At 37.4% G+C, this 24,413-nt stretch overlaps 1 protein-coding gene across 5 annotated transcripts in view; it reads right to left on the bottom strand.

Annotated features, from left to right (window-relative positions):
- HS3ST5 (heparan sulfate-glucosamine 3-sulfotransferase 5) overlaps nucleotides 1–24,413 on the bottom strand; it is a 191,474-nt gene that overhangs the window by 82,468 nt on the left and 84,593 nt on the right. For all 5 annotated transcript variants that reach the window (XM_071438299.1, XM_071438305.1, XM_071438272.1 and 2 more), the window contains exon 2: nucleotides 9,623–9,830. The gene's annotated coding sequence lies outside the window, so the exon portion shown is untranslated. The remainder of the gene's footprint in view (nucleotides 1–9,622; nucleotides 9,831–24,413) is intronic.

Below are 24,413 nucleotides of genomic sequence, written 5' to 3'. Positions count from 1 at the left end.
TAAGATGTTCAGGGAGCTGAAATATTAAATAAGCATTTTTGATATGGAACAGTAAGTAGGAGTGGATAAATTGCACGGCCCATTTATTTTCCATGTTTTTCTTCCATTTACCACTGAACATCATTTCTATCCAAGATAACATAAGAATGCAAATGCATGAGCACAAGTCAGTGAAAACTGAAGTATTTTAGTGGATACACTTTCTATATATTATCCTGTGACTTCACAATCCCTGCTGACTTGGTGTTTGGAAGCAGAATTGAGTGTGGATTACCTCTAAAAATGAGACATAAATTTTACAATTCAGTCTCCATTCAACTTTTTTCCTAATTAAAGCCTAAATACTCAAACCAAGAAAAACATGCCCACTCTCTCAGGTGAGAATCACAAGATTACTAGGAAACTCTCACTATCCAAACAATGCAGAACACAAGTTTCTGGAGATACTTGTCTTGTGAAATCTGAACTGCCTGTGGAAGGCAACAATTAGCTGGATACACAACACAGCCCATACAGCAATGCTTCTGGGCTGGGTGATGAGGGAATTTGAAGTGACAAGCTTTCTTGCAAGCTAAGATCCTTGTGAATCTTCAAATCTTCAAATCTTCAGATTCTGCTTGTATTATACTTCAGGTATTTGCATCCTTCTAGGACCATGCCAATAATCCTGAAGCATACATGAGAACACTGACTTTTGTTCTTAAGGAGATAATTTAGGAATAACTTAGTGTTACAAAACATTGGACAAAAAAATTACATCAGAAAGTTCTATCCATTGTATGAATTTGCATAGTTTTAGAATGCTACATCCACAATACGGATGTAATGTTAAAATAGCAAACATCCAAACTTTGTTTATGGTAAGCCTTTTGACTTCATGAAGGTGTAGCTGACACTCTCAATGTTCCAACAGATATCCACATAGAAATATGTATATATTATCATGTGATGGAATCACACAATTTAAACAGCTGTAAAAGCAAGTGCTTTATGGAAAGAAAATGCCATTACTACTTCATTTCTATGCCCATTAACCTTCAAGGAGGAAAAATCAGAGACTAGTATTTGTGCTACGAAACATAAAAGTTTTGTACTGTGCTACAGTAAAAAGAACAGTAAATCAAAAACAATAAGGAAAGGGAAGCTATTTAGGTTTTTTCCCTTTTTGTAAGTTAAAAGAAATTTCTGACTAAATTTTCGTAAGTATAGTTGTGGTATATTTGAAATATTAAGAGGTATTTGAAAAGCTGTTAAAGTAGGAATCACTTTGTCAAGCCCATTAAAACAGTAGTTTTCTTGATCTTCATCAAGATACCAGCAAACTAATAAAGGAAAGAAAATGCCACCCTCTACCAGAACAATCAGAAAGGACACAGAAGGTATTTGGCAAGCTTTAGTATACGCATCTTGCAATTGTGTTGGTAACTCTCTTTTATGGAAGGAAGAATGATTTACACTTTCAAGTAACAGTTCAAAATATAGAAAAAAGCACCAACCAAATCAACAAGCATAAAGTCCCCAGGGAACCCAGTATTTTTATGGCACTATTTCCTGTGAGTCTCCTAGCAGATAAAAGCATGTCAGCTTTCATTATATCCCCTCGAGAGCAAAGTGTTCACACAGCAGCTCGTGATTTGGAAAGGCTCCAGGAGGCAGAGGCTGATCAGGAAAGTGTTTTGGAGTGTTTACTGCCCTTTCTCTGCTGGGACTTCTTGCACTGACAGGGCATTTGGAGAGGGACAACACCACTAGACCATGACATGGATTGGCTGGTTGTTCATTCCTTAGAGGAGCTGGGTTATACAAGTGGCCATGGAAAAGAAATTTCCAGATTTCTAGTGGAGTCCCGTGTGCCCTTTTAGCTGGTCAGACTGCTGTCAGGATTTATGATTATACCTTATGATTTGAACACTGAAACAGGAGAAATTCTGCATTTACATGACTTCTCTAACAAACTCTGTCTTTTAAGTACCCCTCTAGGAATACACGTACAATTTAGCAAAACAAATGCTTTATTCATGATGGCAATAAGTACAGCATGGCTGTGCACATACCAATTGAATAGTAGCTTTGAATTTTTTATTTTATTCCTCCCAATAACTACATGTTCCTATGAGTGTTTCACAGGCATGCACTGAGTTTTCTACACAGCTTTTAATGGAAATATTTTAAAGAGTTTTCAAAAAGTGAATGAAGCTGTGATAAGCAGCACAGCTGGCAAGCCAACAAGTGACTACAAGGAAGGCATTACCAGGAGGAAAATGTTCTAGGAATGTATTTTCCTTGTGAGGCCCAAAGATTAACCAATCAAGATCAATGTTCCAGTTCATATACGCAAAACATACATGGAAAATTAACAGGATGACTTGAACACTCTCTGAATACATCTTTGCTTTTGAGACATTTCTGAGAAATTTCTGAGAAGTATCCCCCAAAAACCAAAACTATGCAGTCATCAGTAAGAAAGGTAAAAAGCTGAAGATCTGTATTGTTATGTTATTCTTTCTTACTCCTGAATGTGAACTGAAAGAAATACAAGGGAAATATTTAGAGGAGCACATCTTACTTGGTCATATTGTGACCTCAGAAAATCTAGGTGACTAAACTGTAGGTGACTGCTTACACCAACAAACTCCTCAAGAAAAAGACCCCAGGATGCCTTTTTCTGTTCCCTGTTGAGGAAACTGAGTAAAAAAAAAAGATAATGCCTTCAGGTAGAATGTTCAAGGTTTTTACAGTGACTACCAAGAGTTTTACAGTTACTTCTCCTTCATAAAGACATTCATAATTTTTCATCAAGGCTTGAGACCTGGTTCAAAGACCTGCTCCATCCTGAAACTGGATTCCATCTTCCCCAGAAGTATTGTGTGTGGCTTTTCCAGTTGTGTGTTTTCATGGGACATTACTTGTTTATAGTTTTCATGTATGCTTTCATCTCTACTTTGTTACCGTAAGAGCTGTTGTATCCTGAAATATCCCTGATGAAGGATGTTTGTATGACCTCCCAGAGTTTAAATCATCTGTCTTTAACCTTTTTGCCCCCAAGAGTAGAAGTCATAATTTAAGCAGACATACAGGACCTCTGGAAGTAAATTCTTTGCTGAAAGGCTTCTGCAATATGTACAGATCCTAAAAGCTCACCAGAAGAGAATCATTAAACCTCCCTCAGGAACCCTCTTTGCTCAGAAAGTTTCAGATTGTTTCTTGTAGAAGCTGTCCATTTGCAGGAAATGAAAAAGCAATTGTGGATATCAAGAGAACTAAAATGCCTGTACCTTTGAGAACAAGATTAGTGCTTACTATCCTGATGCAAATATGAGCCTTGGAAACACTGCACTGCAGGAGCAATGTTCTCTTACTGTGAAGAGCCAAACAGCCCTGGATACTGTGAGTTGTAGAAATAAAGCAGAGAGATCTTTGTGGCTAGGCCTTCTTCTTGGAGGTGTGTGAGCATTTTCTAGATTTTGTTGGTTTTGCTGCCTCATATTGTAAGCAAAGTGGAAACTAACACAGACTGAAAAAAAACCAAAACCAAAAAAACGTGTTGCAGATGCTTTTAACTGGACTGTGAAGAGTTCTTGGTTCATTCTCTGGGGCCACAGCTGAGCAATGCGCTTATCCTGCCTTTTTCCAAGGATATGAACAGCCTCATTGCAAACTAATGCTTTAGGCATGAACATAGGAATCTTGCTCAACTGGCTGTCTGGAACATTTCTGTCTTTCAACCAGTATTGTCTGGATCTCACCCAAATTTATTCTCAGCCAGATGCTCTTCTCCAGGAGCCATTTTCCTCTAGGCAGTGCAACATCTTTATGATGGCTCTGGTTACATCTGCAGAAAGTGAGATATACACTTGGGTGTCATCTGCAAAGCCTGCAGCAGCTTAGCACCTCTCTGGAGTTTTCTGGAAGCATTGGAAAGGGATGTAGGAAAAGGATTTATAGTCTTATGGTCAGACTGCAGGTGCAGGATATTGGGAAGAAAAGGAAATGATGTTACCAGTTTTTCTGGGGTCCTACTGAAACCATAATTTGTGTCTGCAAAGTATACAAGATTGGGGTGTATTCATTCAGCATTTAAAGGAGGAAGAGAGATAAGTAATTCTTTGCCTGAAATTAAAAAGTCCCTGCAAATTAATACAGCCACACCAAGCTGGATATTGCTATTGTTGTAATACTAGCAAATGGAAACATGGTGCACAATATAAGACTCACTGCATTAAATAGATAGAATGAAGAATATTGTTTCTTACTGCAATACATTTTGGACACCGTGTATTTTACATTTAATTTTACAGTGCAAAGGATATTACTGAAAGAACAGCTTTAGTTGATAATTTTCTTGTTTGGTAGAGCTGATATATTAAAAGGTTAATGTGCTAAATTTACATTTTTCTAGACTGATTATTTTTTACTCCAATCTGTCTTTCCTCATTCTTAACCTCTTTAAAAAGAAATGATATAAAATAGGACTTCTTTTTGACAATTTTAGCCAGAAAACCTTACTTTCCCTGCTGATTTTCATGCTCTACAAGCTTTGCCATCATAAACCACTTTGCATGTATTAAGGAGTATTATATTAGATGAGGCAATTTAAGTGTATCCCATTTCACTTGGTGAAACTAAGCAGCTTTGCATTATAACTAAGTTGAGCTAATGAGAACACATTTAAAGCGTGTGTTACCTGAAACTGAAGTTAGCTAGTCATTCAATACTGCAACCTGTGGGTTTGCAAAACGATGGCAGGAATCCTGCTGTGAGGGAGATAGGAAAATTATTATAATCTGCATTCCTAAATTGAATGAGTATTTTGCTCAGCAGAGGCCTCTTGACTGCAAATAGTCTGAAATTACATCCTGCTGTTTAAAATGCCTTTTTTCCAAGTAAGTAAAAATGCCCACATTTTCTTAAGTCAAATATTTTTTAAATCTTACATGAATTAAATTATTGAGAGAGGGAAAGCCATAAATCCTTTGCTACCTCTTGTAAAAAATGTTTGATATTCACATTTTTAATAGAAGAGACAAAGTGTCTAGAATTTATGGGTTTATGCTTTAATTATTTAATTGTTATATTGTTAAAGCTTATTATCATATCTCTCTCATCATTTTTTACTGGAAAAAAATCTATGTTTAGAAGTTTTTTAATTTACATGGGAGGAAATTGCATGACAGATATCAGAATCAGCTAATAGATGTGATGTCTAACATGCTACTAAGGTCAAATCATATTGAAAGTTTCCAGAAAAGACTATATACAAAAGAGAGCAAAAGACCATGAGTTTACAAGAAGACACAGGGGATAAGCTTCTGCCACAAGAGTAGCACGGTAAACATAACTTCATTCATGTCATTTCATTAAAGCCAGAAATGACATGAAAGGAAAAAAAAAAAAAAGAAAAAGGCCCTGGGGATAAGGATTAGAGGCCACTGTAGTTGTTTGAGCAATTGCTTTCTACTGTGAGAAAGCAATACATACTGCAAATACTTTTCATTACATCCTCTTTAAGAGTTCAAAATGGAAGAGGAGATGTCTCGGCTTATTCTCCTCAAATTCTCTGTCCTTTAAGTGGTGACCAGTGAAAACATTCACGATAAAAGATGTCTGTGTTCCCACTGGAGGCAGTGGGGATCTGGGCTTTGCAACACTTGGCAGGATGTGTGTTTCTAAGTTGAACAAACCAGGACTAATTCTCTTGCCCATAGTTTGAGTGAGCCTGTCTCTCTACCGCAAAAAAAAGGTGCCTGTATTCTCAGCTGCTTCTTGGAAACTGTCCCTTCCCTGCCTGCTCCCTGAAATCTACTGAGCATTTCATGGGACTGTGGGGCAAAACCAAGGAAACAAGTGAATAGATTGGATGGATGAGCAGGAGCCAGGGATCAAACTCATTCCCAAGCCTTATTTTGCTGTTACATTGTTTGTATGTAGCTTTATGCTTTCTGATAAGAAGCACTGGCTGAGAGGAAGATGAGGTCACTCTCGTGTGAAAGGTGGTTCTCAGGAGGACCAATGAGACAGGCAAAGGTGATGACAAGGGTCCAGACATATCTTAAACACAACCTGTTTTTCTGGATCTTAAGGGACCTTATGCTGAGTTTCAGTCTTGTTGCTTTAGATTAGGATTCACAGCTCTGACCTACTTCTGAAATGGTGGATAGATCACTTCTGGGGTTTTTTGTCACAAAATATATTTGACAGAAGACATTTTTGTTTCCACACATTAATTCAACCTCCTAGGACATGGAAGGGCAGAATTCAGTGTTTCCTGTGTCAGGGGACTCTCCTCCCAACCTCTGGGAGAAAGTTGTAGCCTCCAGGATACAGTCTGTATGCTGTAGGCTTAGCACAAAATCTCAAGGATCAGTTTTAAATCTCAGGTTATGCCAAATGTTCCCAGTTCACAAGCCTTTCCTACCCCCCCCCCCCCCCCCCAAATGCACATTATAGGTACTCAATTCAGTATAACCATAATTTATTCACTTAAATCAGGGTATTTTCCTACTTTTGATACCTAAGCTTTTGCAGGCCTTGTGTATAAATCTAGTTGCACACCTTTGATAAAATTCAGCCAGTAACAAAAATTAACCATGGAAAATTTGGACAGGTAGAACTCCACCAGTTTTACAGTCAGTCAGATAATTTAGCTTATTCATTTTGATTTGCACTGTTTAAACAAACATGTCTATTACCTGTCAAAGACAATTTGTTCTCCAATCTATCAAATAATGTTTGCAACATTTTTTGTGGCATCAGCCATGAAATCCACAAAAATGAAAAATAAAGCAAATTTTTTTACACCAGTTTATATCCAAATTTATATCCAAAATACCAAATATTGGTATTAATGAATGTATGCTTTAGTAGCAATACTGTAAGCAAAGTGAAAGATATGGAGGATACTTAATCTCACGAAGTACAACAAGTCCAAGTGCAAGTTCTGGGTATGAGTACTGGGAGACAAACTCATTGAGAGCAGCCCTGTGGAGAAGGACTTGGGGTTTCTCATGGAGGAAAAACTGGACATGAGCCAACACTATTCTCTCATTGCCCAGAAGGCCAACCACATCTTGTGACTGCTTCAAAAGAGAAAGGTCAGCAGCAGGTTGAGGGAGGTGGTTCTCCTCCTCAGCTCTGCCCTTGTGAGGCCCCACCTGCATGCTGCATCCAGGTCCAGAGTCCTCAGCATAAGAAACATATGGACCTCCCGGAGCAGGTCCAGAGGAGAGCCACTAAGGTGATTACAGGGATGGAGCACTTCCCCTATGAAGACAGGCTAAGAGAACTTGTGTTGTTCAGCCTGGAGAATAGAAGGCTTCTGGGAGACCTTATAGCAGCTTTCCAGTACCTTAAGAGGGTTTATAACAAGGAGGATGAGGGACTTTTTATATTGGCAAATAGTGACAGGACAAGGGGCAATGGCTTTAACCTGAAAGAGAGTAGGTTTAGATTAAATGTTGGGAAGAAATTCTTTATTCACAGTGGTGAAGTAGTGGCAGAGGTGTCCCAGAGAAGTTGTGGATACCCTGGATATATTCAAGGCCAGGCTGGATGAGGCTTTGGCAGCCTGGTCTACTGGAAGGTGTCCTGGCCCATGGCAGGGGGGTTGTAACTGATGACCTACAAGATCCCTGCCATCCTAAACCATTCCACGATCCTATCTTCCAGCATTATCTGTCCTAAACCAGCAAGGTTCTATCAACAACTATGCTGAGCTAGCCAAACCCATAATCCTATCCTTTATGTTTATTTATCAGTCACATACAGACCGATTACACAAACGTCCCAGGCACAAACATACAATGCAGGAAGATGGAGTTTACAACACATTTGGCATTTTAACTCTGTAACTGAGATATTCATTAACCTCACAGAATACACACACACACACAGGTATAAACGATGTAATATTACTTAAAAAGTCCACATATTAAAGTTACAACATATGTTCTTATATCAATTTGATTTTCTTGGAAAATATTTAGGCATCACATTGAGGGCACCTCACAAAACTAACACAGCTCTCCTCCACACAGCAAACTTTGTACAATCTTGCAACCCCTCTAACCTTCTTTTAAATGGAGTCTGTATTTTTATACTCATCTTCTTGTTCCTACTGAAGTCTGTTACAAAGATTCTCTGTAACTTCAATAGAACTTAGATAAAATAAAACTGTATTGGTTTTTTTGTTTGTTTTGTTTCTCCTCCTATCTGCAGTAGATATTTGGTGCCAATGGGCAAACTTCTTTTTGATGAGGGATGATATTTTTATCTTTTGTTTATTTTATACGGGGAGTTGGTGTTTAGAATACAAACTCAAATGGTAGCTAGGGTAGCAGATAGAAGTAGGCTGATTAGAAAGCTATTATTCAGATGATAGCACTAGAAACCCTCCACAAAAAAGAAAAAGCAGAACTCAATTTATATAGTTTAATTACATCAAGTTTGAGTTCTGTCCGCTTTAGCCAATAGGTTTCCTGAAATTATTTTAATAGATTTTAATGGACTTAATAGGAGATGCTTAATAAGAAAAAGTAGTATCTGTAAAACCAGGGTTTTTTTTCAATGTCCCTATGAAATAAGATGAAGTTGACTCAATGAAACTGAAAACAACTTTTCCCCCTCTTCCCCCAAACCCAGACAGAGCATGAATCCTGAAGAATATTCTGCAAAAAATGAAAAACAGATGGCAATCATAGAATAAAATCAAGGTTAGGATTGTTCACTTTTCTTCTCTACTGCTCATAGCATGATCCACATCATTATAAACATAGTGGTTTTTATAGTGTTATGATTAGTGCTGAAAATCCTGATGTATCTTTATGATCCTGCTACTTTCCTTGTCAGTTATGTGTCTGAGACATGACTTGACGAGCACATATGCCCACACACATTCTACCACCTTTCTGAGCATGTATCTGCTTACAAAATTATTTCTTCTATGTTTTCAATCATACCATAGAAAAATTATGTCAGTGAATTGTTCTGGTCAAGGTTGATTTCCTGAGATGGCAAAGTAGTGTCAGAATAATATCAGCAGATTAAATAATATTTTAGGAGAAATCAAAGGGTAGATGAAGCATATTATCAAAATCACACAGTTTCTGGAATATGAATAGCTGCCATTAATAAGAAATTAATTTTTTCCAACATGCTATGAATGTCTTTGGCATTCCCCTAAAGCCTCCATGCCATCTAGAGCAATCAAGCACACAGTTAACAAACACTCTGACCCCCACTGACTGTAAAGAATCATCTCATGAACAAAATAGAATATTGTCCCCTTTTTACAGGTTGTAAATCAAGTGAGAGGTGGTTGAAATGCACAAAACACAAGTCTAGAAGAAATGCCACAAAATGATTAATGGCAATCGAGCTCAGAGCATGGGCACAGCTTTCTCTTGGTGGCCAGCTAGTCATTTAGAAGCCTTTAGGTTGCCTGACCTCACTAAGCACATTTATAATGAGGCAGTTAAAAGAATGATCACATCTATATAAATGTTTTGTTAATCACCATTTTACTCATCTGTGTCCCTGTTCAAGCAACAAATTGAAACATAGTCCCTGGTGCTAAAGATGGAATGAAACAGTCCTGAAACCTGAGGCTTTTAGGGAAGACACTGACCTTTGTGTCCTTAGGCACATCCAGAAAGTCCCGTACGTCTGTGTCTGATGAAGAACATTCCAGAAGGATTTAACTCATCTGTTCCAGTGTTCAGTCCCAAGAAGTCTTTAGTGGTTACTGAAAAGACCATTCAGGGAATAAAGCACCTCCAGGTATGCAGATGGAAAGATCAGGCATCTCTGCCGAAATGGTGTACAACTTGCTGAGCCTGTACAAAAAGAGAAGACACTTGCTGCATATTTGAAAATAAAAAAAAATCAAAACCACCCAATAAACCAAAGAAATGAAATAACCCAAACCCTCAGTTTCCCTGAGGATGAATGAAAAGAAATTTTTTGCAGTAGGGCCCCAGAGGTAGTGCATGCCAGGTCATGTTTCTGGAAGTACTGTGTCAGTGTCTTGTAAACATTGGCAGCCTGGAATCTGGAGCACAGGTTAGAAGGGAAGGGGAAGGGGGAAGGAAAATTGCAACAAATGCATTTCATAATACTGAGTCCCAAACAAAAGTCATACCTAATGACTGAAAATGGCTAATTACGCTTACTTTAAGTGAGTTACAAGAAAAGGAATGTTAGATATTTACTGGAGAGAGGTAATATATTGTTCGTTCTACTGCTACTCTGCTACATTTCACCCTTGACATTGACCAGAAATGTATTTTGTAGCCATTTTGTAAATCATTGGAAAAACTACTTTTACACTGAGGACAATGCAAAACACATCTGGAGAAAATGGTAACAGCATTTAGTGAGAATTGTTTAGACGATCCTGTCTTTTTTTTTTTATTTTCTGTGGTTTTTTGAGGTTTTTTTAATAATCTGACTATGCCTCCATATTGAAGACGTGGGTCACAGAGACAAATGTGAATATGGTATTTAATTGCAAACCCTGTACTACAATTTCTAGCTTCGGGCATGAACGTATCTACTTTCATTCAAAGTAAATCAAGTCTCAAGGAATTTGGAATACAGTTAAGCCCTCAAAATCATCAATGTCAATGTGACCTGCCAAAAGACATTAACTCTGCAATTATTTTGTTAGCTGAAAAAAAATACTTGTGAGTAGAGGATCAACATTAAATCAAAAGGTTTCTACAAAAATATTGCAAAGAACAACCAGTCTGAGCAACTTTGCAGTATGGTTGGAGTCTGAAAATTGCAGATGCCTTTGCACACTTGAAACTAAATTTTGTACCTATGAAAGAACATATAAATGCACAAGAGTCTTGTAAAAGTCTAGGAGAATAGTAGCCATCCTTTCTTTGCAATGAAGTGTTTATGTCAACATATAATTTCCATCCACATTACATAAACCACTTACTTGGCTCAAGAGCAGTTTACTTCTGACTGTTGTTGCCTGTAGGATACATGATTTGCAATGCTGAGTATTTTGTTTTTCCATCACAAACATTTATTCATTAATAATTTATCAGATAAATGGCTTCTGATTGAGCAATTTAAAAAATGTAGGCAAATCAATGGCAAAAGACACCAAGCAGCATATTATAATGATACAATAATTTGAGCTCATACATTAGACCGAATTGATAGTGTCCCAAAAGCCCTCTTTGGATAGCTCAGTTTCAGAGAGTAAATGTTCAGCTGAAATACCTAATAAAACATCTCAACTACTGCTCTGAGAAATCGTGCCAGTATCATGTACAGTATCTTTGAGAGCTAATAAGTTGGCTCTGGAAAGCAAACAAACAAACAAACCCTAGAAAACGCCTCTGTGAACCTATAAGCTCTCCCTGGGGGGATATTAATAGTCACATCAAGAAGACAATGAACTTGTCTCTCAGTTGTGTGAATGAGGCTTTGAAAATCATAATGGTCTGATTCTTTGATGCCAGTGATATTTAGAGATATAGATTGTAGCATTAGATCCAAACAGTGTTTGTTATCACTCCTATGTGCAGCAGAGACAGTGAGGGAAACAAATGTGATAAATCCCTTAAGAGGGAGCTCTCAAGGGTTCCTAATGTATCATGAATAAGACCTGCTCTGAGTTAAAGGATTTTCAGCTGGGTTGTTCACAAGGAAAATAAAATGCCTTCTAAGGGCTGTGCCATGGCAATCATCACCACCTTTGAGGTTTCAGAGAAAAGAAGAGAGATTTGAAAACACTTTTGGAGAAAAGCTGCATATAAATATTTTCCCTCTTTCCAAGGTGTATTGCATGAAGTAAATGACTTAAATTTTTTCAGGGCAGTAGTTAAGCTCCCTGAGAATAATGTTGTTAAAAGTCCTATCATTTTACAGTCATTCTGTATCTGCAGAAAGGACTGGTTTCCCATCAGGCTTGAGGAGATTAGTCAATAATGTGTTGACAGTATGTAGATTTATTTATAAAATGGATACTGTTTATATTCTACAAGGAATAGATTGTTTTCAAACTCAGATGGAATTTATCTTCCATTATTTGATGAAGACTCATTAATTATATACAATAAATTTCAGAAATGACAGATCTACCAATAAAAGCCACAATTCAATGTGGAATATGCGTGAACATCAATATATGTAATTTTATATAAATGATCACAAACAGAATCAGTTTATTTATTGTAAACAGTTTAAATGAATACATATGAAGTGAAAAATCAAATTAAATGGGATAATTTTTTTTTTCTGATTTGATTTCTAATTTAACTGTTTCTGTTTGTGCTAATGTGAATGCTAGAGTGTCTTGTTTAATGACTATCTATTTTAAAAGTGTTTTTATCCACTCTACCTAAGACTAGAGTCTTTGTCCACACCAAAATAAGTCTTGCTGAAGATTACATTTGTTTATTTTAAATAATGGACTTGAGTTGATTTGCAGGTTTCCTTTTCTGAATCTGTTAGCTGCAGGAGAGTTTTGAAAAAAGAAGCACCGTGCAGAGAATATTATAAAAACAGATGACAAGACAAGAGTCTCCTGATCCTGTAAAGGAAGAATTTAAAAATAAATTTTCAAATATTTTATTTTGTTTTGGTTTTTAAGTTTTTTTCTAGTCCAGAAAATAGCAAACAGCTAAACACTTGGACATTGTAAATAAAAAAAGTTAGATTAAACCATGAGAGCTGAATCACACTTAAGACTTCTACAAAATTAGACAGAAGGCATTAACTCTCAAAGTGTCAAGGCTACTCTGGAAGGTTCAAATCACTGTCTGATTCCCTACAAAAAATGAATTTACCATAATGTCATGAAAATAGATACAGAGAGCCATAATTGTGTGACTGGGGACAAAGAAAAAGAAAATAAAATCAATGATCAGTCACTTACACATATTATCGTTTTCAGGCTTCCCCTGACTTCACTGCTTCATAAAAATAATTTTCAGAAAACCCCCAAATTTCTGAGCCTATGGCATCTGTTCAACTTTGATAATCAGACTACCCCAACTTCTAAGAAGCCAGAGCTTCTAGTGTTTGTGTCTCTGGGATAAATCTTTCTGACAGACAGCCTTGGGGCAGTAGAGTTGGGAAGCCCTCCAGCACAGTCCTTCAGAGATGACCGCACATAGTCCAGGAGCTCCTGATGGAATATGGGATGAATTTTTACAGATTGCTTTTTCCACCTGCTCCATAAGTATGAAGCACACTTACCCTCAGGGAAACAACCCTCCATGCTTGCAAATTTTGACATGCCACATATTACCTTTTCAGCTGTTATTCAAAGTGTTTTAAAGGTGTGTGAAGCCATGGCAAGCCACAATGGCAACCCCACCACTGTGCTCATCATCAGCTTTTCATGTCCAAACCAGTTCCAGTTCTGGTTGCATGATAGAATGAATTTCAAGCAGATCAATGATTTGCCACCAAAAAGGTGAACACTAGCAACCTGCATTTTTAAAAATATATATTTTTCCTTTTGAACCCAAATTTCAGAGTGATAAAACATGGCTGAGAAAATTTGCATCAAGATAATAATAGTTGGTAAACACTGTGCTAGTGTGTCCACATTTCAAAATAAGCACAAATCTCCTCTTTTTCCTCTATTTAACTGTCAGGCAAAAGGTGAGATCAACATTCCACACTGAGTTATGTGTTACTATGGTGTAAACCTAGTGCAGTGATTCTACACTGAGAAATTTATAACAAGTCAAAAATTATCAGACTAAAATTACATTAAAAAAAGGTGTGAAATGTGCAGTAAATCTCTGGAGGTAGTAGTCTTAAATAATAAGGCTGTGTTGCAGTTAATATTTAATAGGAAAAACAAGAATAAAATAATAATGAACAAATATTCTCAAAGTAACATAGAACAGGGGTATGTACAGCACACAAAATCTCATTTATGCCTGAGTACTGTTCAAAGTACCACAAAAGTGCATGTATTTTCCTATAACCCACTATATTTCATATGTACAATAAATATGCACAATATACACTTTATATGGGTTCTTGTGCACGAGCTCTGCTACAATTATTCAGTACAAATTGCCACCTGTGACAGGAGTGGCGGCTTTACTGATGTAAATCCAGCACATTAGCACAACTGTACAGACAGCTACAGCAGCGGAAACTGGAGCATGATCTACAGAAATAGGTCAGCCTTATGAGGAAATCACTTGTTCTTGGAGGAAATAAATAATGAATTTCCACTTGGGGAGAGACCCCCTTGCAGAGGCAAAGCCAATGTGAATTTTCTTGGCAGGAAACCTGTTTTATCTGAGAGTCAGTAAAAGGAACAGCTAGTGGCCCAGCATCCCTGCCTGGGTGCAGAGATGCCTTTCATCACACTTACTGGAGGCACAGTGCAAAAGGGTACAAGGAGAGGATGGGGCTGTGACAGCACTCATATCACAGCCCTGGCAGCAGGGATACACTCTGCTCACTGGGAAGGGAAGGCTACAACACATAGTGACCCTCAACAGCTTTGTGTGACAGTGAGAAAATGACAGGGGCCAGTGGGACTCACACATGCTCAGCAGCACATTACAAACTGACAACCCTGTCCAAAGATTTCATGAATGCAGTTAAGGTACCCATATCTAAAAAGAAGACATTTGTTATGAATTTATTACTCATAATATATGTATTTTTATGTTCAAATATATTTAAATACATGTATTCATAACAAAAATTATTTTTGAACAAAAGGAAATGGGTAAAATCAGCATTTATTATGATAACTGCTATGGATTTTTTTACCTTCCACATCTGTGTATATATTAATATCAGCTGCTTCATCTCTTCAGAGCTGCTTACTACATTTTACCATGGCATGCCTGATACAATCTGTAATTGAAAAGCTGAAAAACCATAGTAAGGAATTCTTCTCTTCTGTGTAATGGGTACTGTCTTTCCTGTTCCAATTCAAAGGCAAGCTTTTCTTTATTTTAGTGTTAGGCAGTGGGAGGACAGCCATATTTTTGGTCTTGTTTCCTGTCCTCTCAAATGCAGCTTCCAAACATTCCAGTTATCCATCTTTTTAAACAAAGGCAAGAAAATCCACAGGAATACCCATTACTGCAGCCTATGAGATACAAGGGAGGGAGATGAGGGAACTGGGTTTGTTCAGCCTAAGAAAGGAAGAGAGCTGGTCTGCAGCCACCTGAGAGGAGGGTGTGGAATAGATGGAAACACTTCCAAAAAGACTCTCCTCAAGGGTCCCCAGTGGGAGGATGAGAAGCACTGGGATGACATTGAGGTACTTGCTGTGTGACCGGCCTGTTTGCAGTGAGAGGCTGGACCTGAGGTGCCCTGAGGCCTCTTGCCCCCAGGTGACTCTGCTGAGCAGAAGTCCTGGCTCCCCTGACAGATCAAACACTGCTTCCCACAAAAATGCTAGCCATTGCTCAGAGGAAAGAGCTTATCTTTCTGAGTGAAATCTACACAGCAGTACTCTGAATCCCAAATCAGATTTTATGCACGAGACCCAGAGAGTCTCAGCCTCATCAGCTTTCCAGAGGAAGTACAGTCCCATGCAAACGTAACTTCACAGACCTGAGCTGACTTACACAGATGCACAGATTGTAGAGAGCAGTAAATATAATCTGAATGCAAATATCACTATGACTTATCTTTTCAGTATATTTGCCCATTAAAGTAAATTCTTCTTGGGAATGAAGTACAGGCCAATTGTAAAATCAGTTAAATATCTCCCCTTGATCACTTTCACTCCCAAAACTGATAAGCGTATAAATTAGATGAATTAATACTTTTCAGTTGTAATTTCTTTGACTGGACAGCTTATTTATTTAATCTATGTTTATAGGAGCTTCACATCTTCTCAGTGTGAAGGGTTTTAATATACTTCCAGGCAGGCAATGTATCAATGTAATGCTGCACTGAACCTCCTGGTATCTGCTTAAATGCCCTCCTCAAAGGCAGCATCCTTTGATCTCAGTACCTTAAATCTGGACCCTTTCTCTCTCCTGGCTGCAGCAGCAGCAGCCTCATGTGACACCTGCAGCTGGTGGGGAAATGGGAGTTTTCCACAGGCATGAAGAGGGACAGCTGCCAGGTGCACGAGGCAGCACTCTGGGTCTGGATTCATTGTGTATCAGTCTGTACACACTAAAAAAGCAGCCTATCGCTACCCAGTCAGTTGTTTAACAGAGTAAAGGCTGCTTTTTCAGAAACTGGTTCTGTACTTTGAGTGAAGACACTGTCAGCCACGAAGAATCCAAAAACTTGCCTGTGCTAACAAAATTATCTTGCTGGTTTCCTGGTTTCCACCATAAACACACACAGCAAGAGTTGGTCTGCACCATGTAACAGCCACATTAGAGATAGAGCAAAAGTCTTTATTTCCAATTTGCTTTCATGTCAGTCCCCATCCTGCCCAAATCCTGTCAACCATTATCATATTAACAGTAGATTTGAAATACATTTTTCCTTTTCAGAGCAGAGATATTCAGTCCAGTCTCAGATGACATGGTTAAAGTTTCACAGTGTTCTCCTGTCACATGTCAGATTAATTAACTCAGCCCTGATTAATTTAAACTCAAAGTTTCTTTCATTCCACCTTCTAAAATACCAAATTCCACAGACTTCCTGCAGAGATACACAGGCACAACAATTCCCATTGCAATCTATCATTATTCTTTACAGAGATGCTGTGCCATATTCCATATTCCCACTAGAATTGCACTGATGTGGCTGTACTGACATAGGTAAAATTATTCTTGATTTACTTTAGCACAAAAGAGATCAGCATCATGTCTACTGGGATAAGATAGTTCCTCCCCATGGTCATATTTACTTTACTTAAGACTACCAAAAAAAAGTATTTCTCAGACAGTTTCAATATACCATCTTTTCTCATAGGGAAAAAAAAAAAGGAAAAATATAATTACAGGCTGCTCTAAGGTGAACTGCTGCTTTTTGTGGTTACCTGGAAGAATGAGCATGGTATCAATCCAGCAAAATATCTCTGATGTTTTGCATGTAGTCACGATATTCTTTATCTAATACTGCTTAAGAAACAATCAGGCCTGAAAAAAATCTTTCCTCACAAAAATGGAGGCAACTTTCATTACAAATTGGGAAAGCAACTGAAATGATAATAGTGTAAGCTGTTATTTATTTCTACACCCAAGTGTTTTCCAGCTTTAGCAAAACACCAGCAGATCCTCTAGAATGGATCACCAAGAATTGCTGTCTTTGGCTTGTGGAGTTTCATCAGCTAAGCAAATAGGATGGCTGGGGAAAACAAGTAAAAAAGAGGCATTTGAAAAATGAAGATTGTCAAGGATAGGCAAGCAAGTGACAGAAGCTGCTTCATTGAGAAAGGAAGATGAATGCTTCAAAAACTTTCTTTTCACATTGGTGAATATCTTCCACTATTTCTATTTAACATATCAAGATTAGAGCTATCTGAAAAATGAATTGGCTTTCTAGAAGCCAATTAGCATTAGTGAATAACCACTTTACTTCTCATGCATATCAGTTTTGGAAATTAAGTGTACATCCTTAGGGTGCTCAGACACCAGAGTCATAATAAGACCTTGAAATGAGTAGAAACTGCTCAATATGTAGACATATTGAAATAATGCTACTTGTGATAATGTTTCAAAAGGCTGTGGAGAAGAGTGATAGAACTTCTGTGGATGCACAGAAAGTTTGTTTAGCCACAAACCTTGGCCAATTCATCTTCTCTTTCAGCACTAGTTTGCAGCCCTAGCATGTCCTAATTAATCTATGAACCTAGAGTTACATGATGCAGCCAAGAAGACTTAAAGGCAACCTCCTAGGTCTTTCTCAACTGGGACTTCCACTAATATTAATGTGCATAATTTGCATAGAGAGCTTGAAAATGGGGTTCAAAAAGTTAAGCAGAGGCTCTGTTATCTCTTCATGCTGACATAACAAGCTGGACATGAAGAATATTGATTTAGCTACACATGTGTACTACTCAATCCATGAGATTCAAAGACATGCAGATTAAAAATTTTCTTAGGATTTCCCGCAGTGCTGTAGCACAAAAATCTTTTACAGCTGAAAAACCTCTTTTGAATTAAAATATAAACAGAGTATTTTCCCCTCCTCTGATAACAGAGCCATTATTTTCTATTATTTTATGGTGATCTTCCCTGTGCAATTAGGACATGCATTCTAGGTTTTACTTTTCCTATAACTTGAGGCTTATTTTAATTCATTTCACAATGAAAATTGAGGTTCTTATGTGATCCTTTGACTCTGGACTTTACAAAACTGCAACAAAATATCATTGTGCCTAAAGAACTCTGAAATACTAAAAAATACTGAAAAATACTGAAATTCTGAAAAAACTCCACAAAACAAAATACTCATCAGCAAAACATCATCTTTTCAAAGCAGGTGTTTATGGAGAAGGAGCTCTCTTGCTCTCTTACAATCCCCCCTTAATTTTGCATAACAGCTATGGTTAAGTGGCAGATTGGGTGGATCTGACACAGCGTGACCCAAAAAGATCATCAATGGCCATTCTCTGAAACCTAAGGTGCTCTCTGCATACAGCAGCAGAGTCTGAAATGGATATCAGAGGCAGCTGGATGCCAGAAAATGGAAATAGTTGTGTGGGTCTACCAAAATGCTGATGTCGGCTCAGCCCCTTTTATCTCCTTGCACTCAGGCTGAAGTGACTTCTGATGTTCATAAATCCTTCACTTCTACCTCTGATTTTCTTAAGGGATCTACAGCAAGGCAATGAAAAAGGAACCAGGCAGAGCTGAATTAAACATGCAGGCATATTTTCAGCCATGCTCTCTACCCCCTGCCCTAAACAGGTACAGTTTCAGTACAGATAGGGACTGATGCATGTCTGAAGAAGGGTTTAATCTGCCAAGTTTATTCCATTTAGGACTACTTTCAGGATTACAAAGAAAGGATCATTCTTAAATCAATATCTGGGAAGATCTATGTCCAATAAGTGCTTACTCCTTTCTTCATAATCTTCTCTGGAGACCCGTGAGACAGATGGTTCAAAGGACCTAACCCTCATTTCTCCAGAACAGAATGCTTTGCCCTTGGGCTTATTGCTGTCACAGTATGCATATAACCTCCACTTCTCTTTTTCTGAAGCTGAGCTTGCCCACCAGTTGTAGGCCCTGTGGTGACTCATATGGACAATGATTATTTGTCATCAAATAAGCTTAAAATTATACAGAGCCAGAAAAAAAAACAATGAAAGAAAATAAAGAAAATAAAATTTTAAAAAATCTGCAAAATTGTATTATATTATTTTGGGGAATAAATTTTAAACTTTTCAAAGTTTTGCTGAAAAGTCTAAAGAGTAATGTTATTTGCAAATACGTATATGCAAATGAACTGTAGCTCTCAAATGAGAACTTGCATAGACAAACTTTCAGGTTAAAAACCCAGATGTAGCAGCTGTGGTCATTTAATTTCTACAGACACATTTCTGATGAAACAGATTAATTTTAAAATGTGCAATATGGACAGAGATGCAGCAATTTACACTGCATTTCAAACAATTCCTGCTCAGCATTGCTAATTAGGAAATCCCAGCAAAACAAGAAATATGATACCTCATAGAACTGTCAAAAGGCTGAAAACCAGCAAATTTCAAACACTCCAAAGAGAAATTCTTAAGAACTCCCATTGCAACAAATCTGTTCCATATGAAAGCTTTATAGATCTTGTTCAAAGCTTCAACAAATGCAAATATCATCACTGCATATAGGCTCTGAGCTGATGTCATTTGCCATACCTCCATGGATGTCAATGATGATAGATTGATTTCCACTAATGAGGGTCTGACCAAAAAAAAATTGCTGCATTCATTCACCTAAGAAATGCATTTTTTCCCCCTCATGTTCAAATTTTATTTAGCTTTTTTTCAGGGGTGCAGAAATGCTGAATTAGCATTAAATATATTCAGCATCCTCACCCAGAGCCAACCACATCCTAAGTTCAAGGAGGGAACAAGCAATTCACCACTGTGTCTCAGTCTTAGAATAGATTGAGATAATCACTGTCATAGAGATGATGAAAGGGCAACACAGAAGGTGTTCTGGAAAAGTTTTCAGTTGTCTAGGAAACCCATGGCAGTAATTGGGAAACAAGTTAGGTAGTTTTAGGACTCCAGATATAAGTACAGTTACAGCATTTAAGAAGAAGGAATAGTAGAAAAGAGTTTAGTTGGGTAATCCCTCAAAAAAAATTTAAAGAAGGAAACTTCTGTGAAACAAGATAGGTTGGAATAATAAAAATAATTTAAAATATGTCCTGCTGTTTTAGCAGTATTTTTAGTCCTATCAGAGTACTATGTTTTTTCTGATAAAGTGAAGAACGGAAGTATAACTTTTCTTAAGAAGAGTGAGGAGTGACCCAGTTTTAGAGGTAGCATTCATACTGTTATCCTCTGGTTTTATGTTTAAAAGATTATCTTGACATTAGTAAAGAAGCTTTACTGTATTTTTCCCAGTTGAGTTTTGGACTCTACATTTACAGGGAAAGCTAAGCTGATAAGAGAGAAGAAAAAAAGGTTTTCAAACAAGAGTTCCATTAAAAAACCCCAAATCCTTTTAAAGATACACATTTCTGCAATTTCCTTTTGGATTCTATTTCTTACCTCCTCCCCCCTCCAAAAGCACTTGTGGGATGACTTATTTGATACTATCCCCCATCTAGAACTCAAAAGCTATGCACAGCGAAGCTCCTTAGGTTGCAGCAATTTTAAGTAGGACACTTGTTCTCCCCACAGAGGAGAGCAAAGCCCCAGGCACCCAGTGTACTTTCCTGCCACTTGTCAGAAGTAGTCACTTTGTTTGGTTTAGAAGCTGGGAATATACCAAAGATGAGAGTCAGGGCTATGACTATTTAAAGAAACCATTTTATTCTTGCACCTTGATAGAACTGGAACCCACATCATGGTCAGGTCATCGAGTTCTTTCATTAAAAAACATATTCTTTCAGCAGTGTCACAGATACAAAATTCTTGTTATCCAAGAAAATGATGTATAAAAGTAATTTATGCAAGAAAAAATAATTTACCTATCCAGGCAACGGTTAAAAACATACCCATTTTGCTCACGTGCATTTCTTTCTTGATCAATATTACAAAGAAGGTCCTTGTTTGAATTTTTCAGTAATCTAAGTCTAGCTGGGAATGAGACTTGAATAAGATGTTGGCTGCCAGGCCAGATAAACAGATTCGTTCCCATTTCAGTGTTTCAAAGGTTGTTTGCAAATTGAATAATTGAATACCTTTTGTTCAGGGACAACTTGTTCTGGAGGGCTTACTGCAGTGGCTACAGCCTGCACTTGTTGACCTGAAATATACCACAAACAGCTTGATTTAAGGCCAGAAGGAAACTTGTACCCTTTACTTTCCTATGAGAGCAACTTAGACATGTAATGTTATTATAATATCTTTATAGTTTTGAAATGCAAAAAGCCAACCATATAATCATCACATTCTATTCTACATAATTACAGTAATTTTGTAACTTATCCAGAATGTAAACACAAAGGAAACGTAATTGCAGTTTTCCCCAACAGCTGGTAAAATCACTGTTTTAAACTTAAACCTACAAAGCCAATGTCATTCCTTATCCTACTGGTGCCTGGAACAGCAGAAAACAATCTTTAAACTTTGTTGGTTTATTAAATATATTGATTAAATAGTTGACTCAAGTTAGAAATTTCAAATACTGAAACATCCCAAGTGATATAAGTAGGGTTTTGCATATTGTCAGTGGAACAAAAGAGCAAAGAGCAATTGCACAAAGTGGTTTTGATATCAATAGGCTGAATTGTCACAGCTATGAATCATCATAAAAAACTGCTGTAACAAGTAATACAAAACTTTGTAAGACATTCTTTAGTGAATCATAGATTTAAAAAATCCCAAAACTAAACCCCAAACCATTTAGCTTCTTTTATCATTTTTCCCCCCTATCAGAATAATATTACACAACAAAGAAAACTAATTTTCACATTCTAGTGCCCTATTGTACATTCCCTCAAAAGAAATATAATTGTTCTCTTTTTCTTTAAGGTAACTATGAATATTTGAGAAAATATCAAGACTAAAAACACCCTAGTATTTTGATTGATTGAAAGATTAGTATCCATTGAATTGTTTATATAGGTTTTTTTTATTTGGTGGTGGTTTCATAGTATCACTTGCATTTTATCTACCTTTTTGTTATTTTCTCAGAACTTGCTTTCATATCTCTAAAAGGGGGATAAATAGTAGGTAAACAGTATTCTAGTTATTTCAGCTTTTGCCCTTAGGAAGAAGACAGACACTTTTGTGTGGGATAGGTGGGCTGCAGGGATACAGCACATCGGGCTTCCCATGGTGAAGAGAAATGTGACTGGTGCAGATAAATCAGACAAATGTTATGCTCTGTACCCATGCACAACCTTCTGCTTTGCCCAGCACTCAGGCTGCACCACACACAAAACTGATTTATACATATTTTAAAGAGGAGGTGAGGTTCCAAAGAGGCTGGGTGGCACAGACCAGAGCTGTGTGGTGGCACAGACATGCAATTGTTGGAGCAGAGGAGCACAGCTGATTTAGCAGGCGCATCTGTAGCTGCATGCAGGACACCAAGGATTTATTCCCCACTGTCCCAAGGGAAACCTCAGTTCCAATACCAGCTGCTAGAAACATTCAGCTTTGCAAGTTTGGTTTTTCTAATATGACAATTGCATTAGGGACAGAACTGAATGATGAAACTAAGCAATGAATTTTTTTTCCATTATTGAATTTTTCTTCTTTGAATAAACTGGGATCTATTGTCTTATAAAATTGTAGAAGCTTTGCAGTAGTAAATACTATGTAAGACAAAACTATTTCTTATTCATGGATCTGCTGGCAGTTTTTCATGATCTTGGTTAGCTCTACAAAACAAGCATTTAAACAGCCAATACAAATTTCATGAGATTATTTGACAAATAACTACTTCTTTTTCTTGTTCTGGGCCACTTTATCAAAAATTCATAGAAACGAATCCATAACCCAATGGCTTTTAAAGACAGAAGACAACATTATAGGTTTTCAATGTAATCTGAAAACATATTAAGATTAATTCTTTCAAGAATTTCTATGGATCTTGGAATATGGTAAATGTAAAACCTCAAAATCTATGATGACAGTTAATCACCTAACACAAGGGAGTCCATTTCCTAAAAAAGACACCTTCTTGAACTGAGCTGCCTTACCAAGCTTTAAGCTTAGAGCTTAAAGATTAATTTAAAAAATACCTCAATGAAAGATGGTTTTGACACATCTTTAGCATCCCTCATGTCTTATGCAATACTTGGCAAGCATCACTGCATATTTAGAAAACAATAAATACAGTATAGAAAGCCAGCTCTGAAGGGATGCAAGTATACTTTTTGTGTATTTTGCATCTCTGACCTATTCCTAGGAAAAAATGCCACTTACTCAAAATTTATACTGTTTCTGTACATGTGTGTAATTGTAAATTAGTTTCAGTACAAAAAATACTCTTTAACTGTTGACTAGTAGCTGTGAGTTCTCCCAACAACACTGAAACCTGTGGCACTCATTTTAAGAATATGTGAAGTAATTCTTATACAAAGCTCCAAGGATTAAACAGGGAAAAAGATAGTTTAGACCTTTAGCATTCCCCACTGATGAAAAACTGTTTAGAGCCAAAGATTTAACTGTGTGAATACAATCTTTGGCCGACAATCATACCAAGAAGCTCCTGCACTGGGCACAGATGTGTGCAAAGCTCAGTCATATGAAAAATAAATTGTAATGAACCCACAGGGGAGTGAGCACTGAGGAAGAAGGGGAAAAACACTCAACAGGTGTAAGATTGATCGAGGATGTGATCAAACAAAAAAGAGTCTAGGAAAATGCATCGAGATCAGAAAGCCAAATAGAAAATAGAACTGATATCTGCATAGGCTGGGGTGTTAAAATTGATTTTACAATAATTTCTGCCACAATTTTTATGTCACTATAGCATAATTTTGAACTCAAATTAACTCTCTATTGTATCAGCTCTTACAAGCAGTTTTCTTGGTTCTCCTATCTAAAGAATGAGTCTCCTATATCTGTGAGTTGAATTTTCCCACCATATCCAGCTAGACCCTTCTGATTTCTCAGCAATGTGACTGCTCTGCTTGATGAGGGAAAGCTGAACCTCAACTGAGTTTTCACATCACATTCAGGGAATGCATACAGAAATGAATGCTGATGGTGAACATGTGCTCTGGGAGGTGGGTGAGGGCCATTCTGTGAAATCTGACAGATTTTACTGCCTTGCAGAACAGTTGGGTCAGCAGAAAGCACTCTCAACTCTCCTGGCTTACACAGGCTGTGCTGATAATGGTTGACTTTATTGGTCCTCCATCATCACTCTGTG

This window comes from Agelaius tricolor, unplaced genomic scaffold, assembly GCF_023055355.1.
Source record: "Agelaius tricolor isolate 1412-34295 unplaced genomic scaffold, bAgeTri1.0.p SCAF_1, whole genome shotgun sequence".
Lineage (NCBI taxonomy): Eukaryota > Metazoa > Chordata > Aves > Passeriformes > Icteridae > Agelaius > Agelaius tricolor.
The sequence above is the reverse complement of the archived record's forward strand: the minus strand, read 5'-3'. Positions and strand labels throughout refer to the sequence as shown.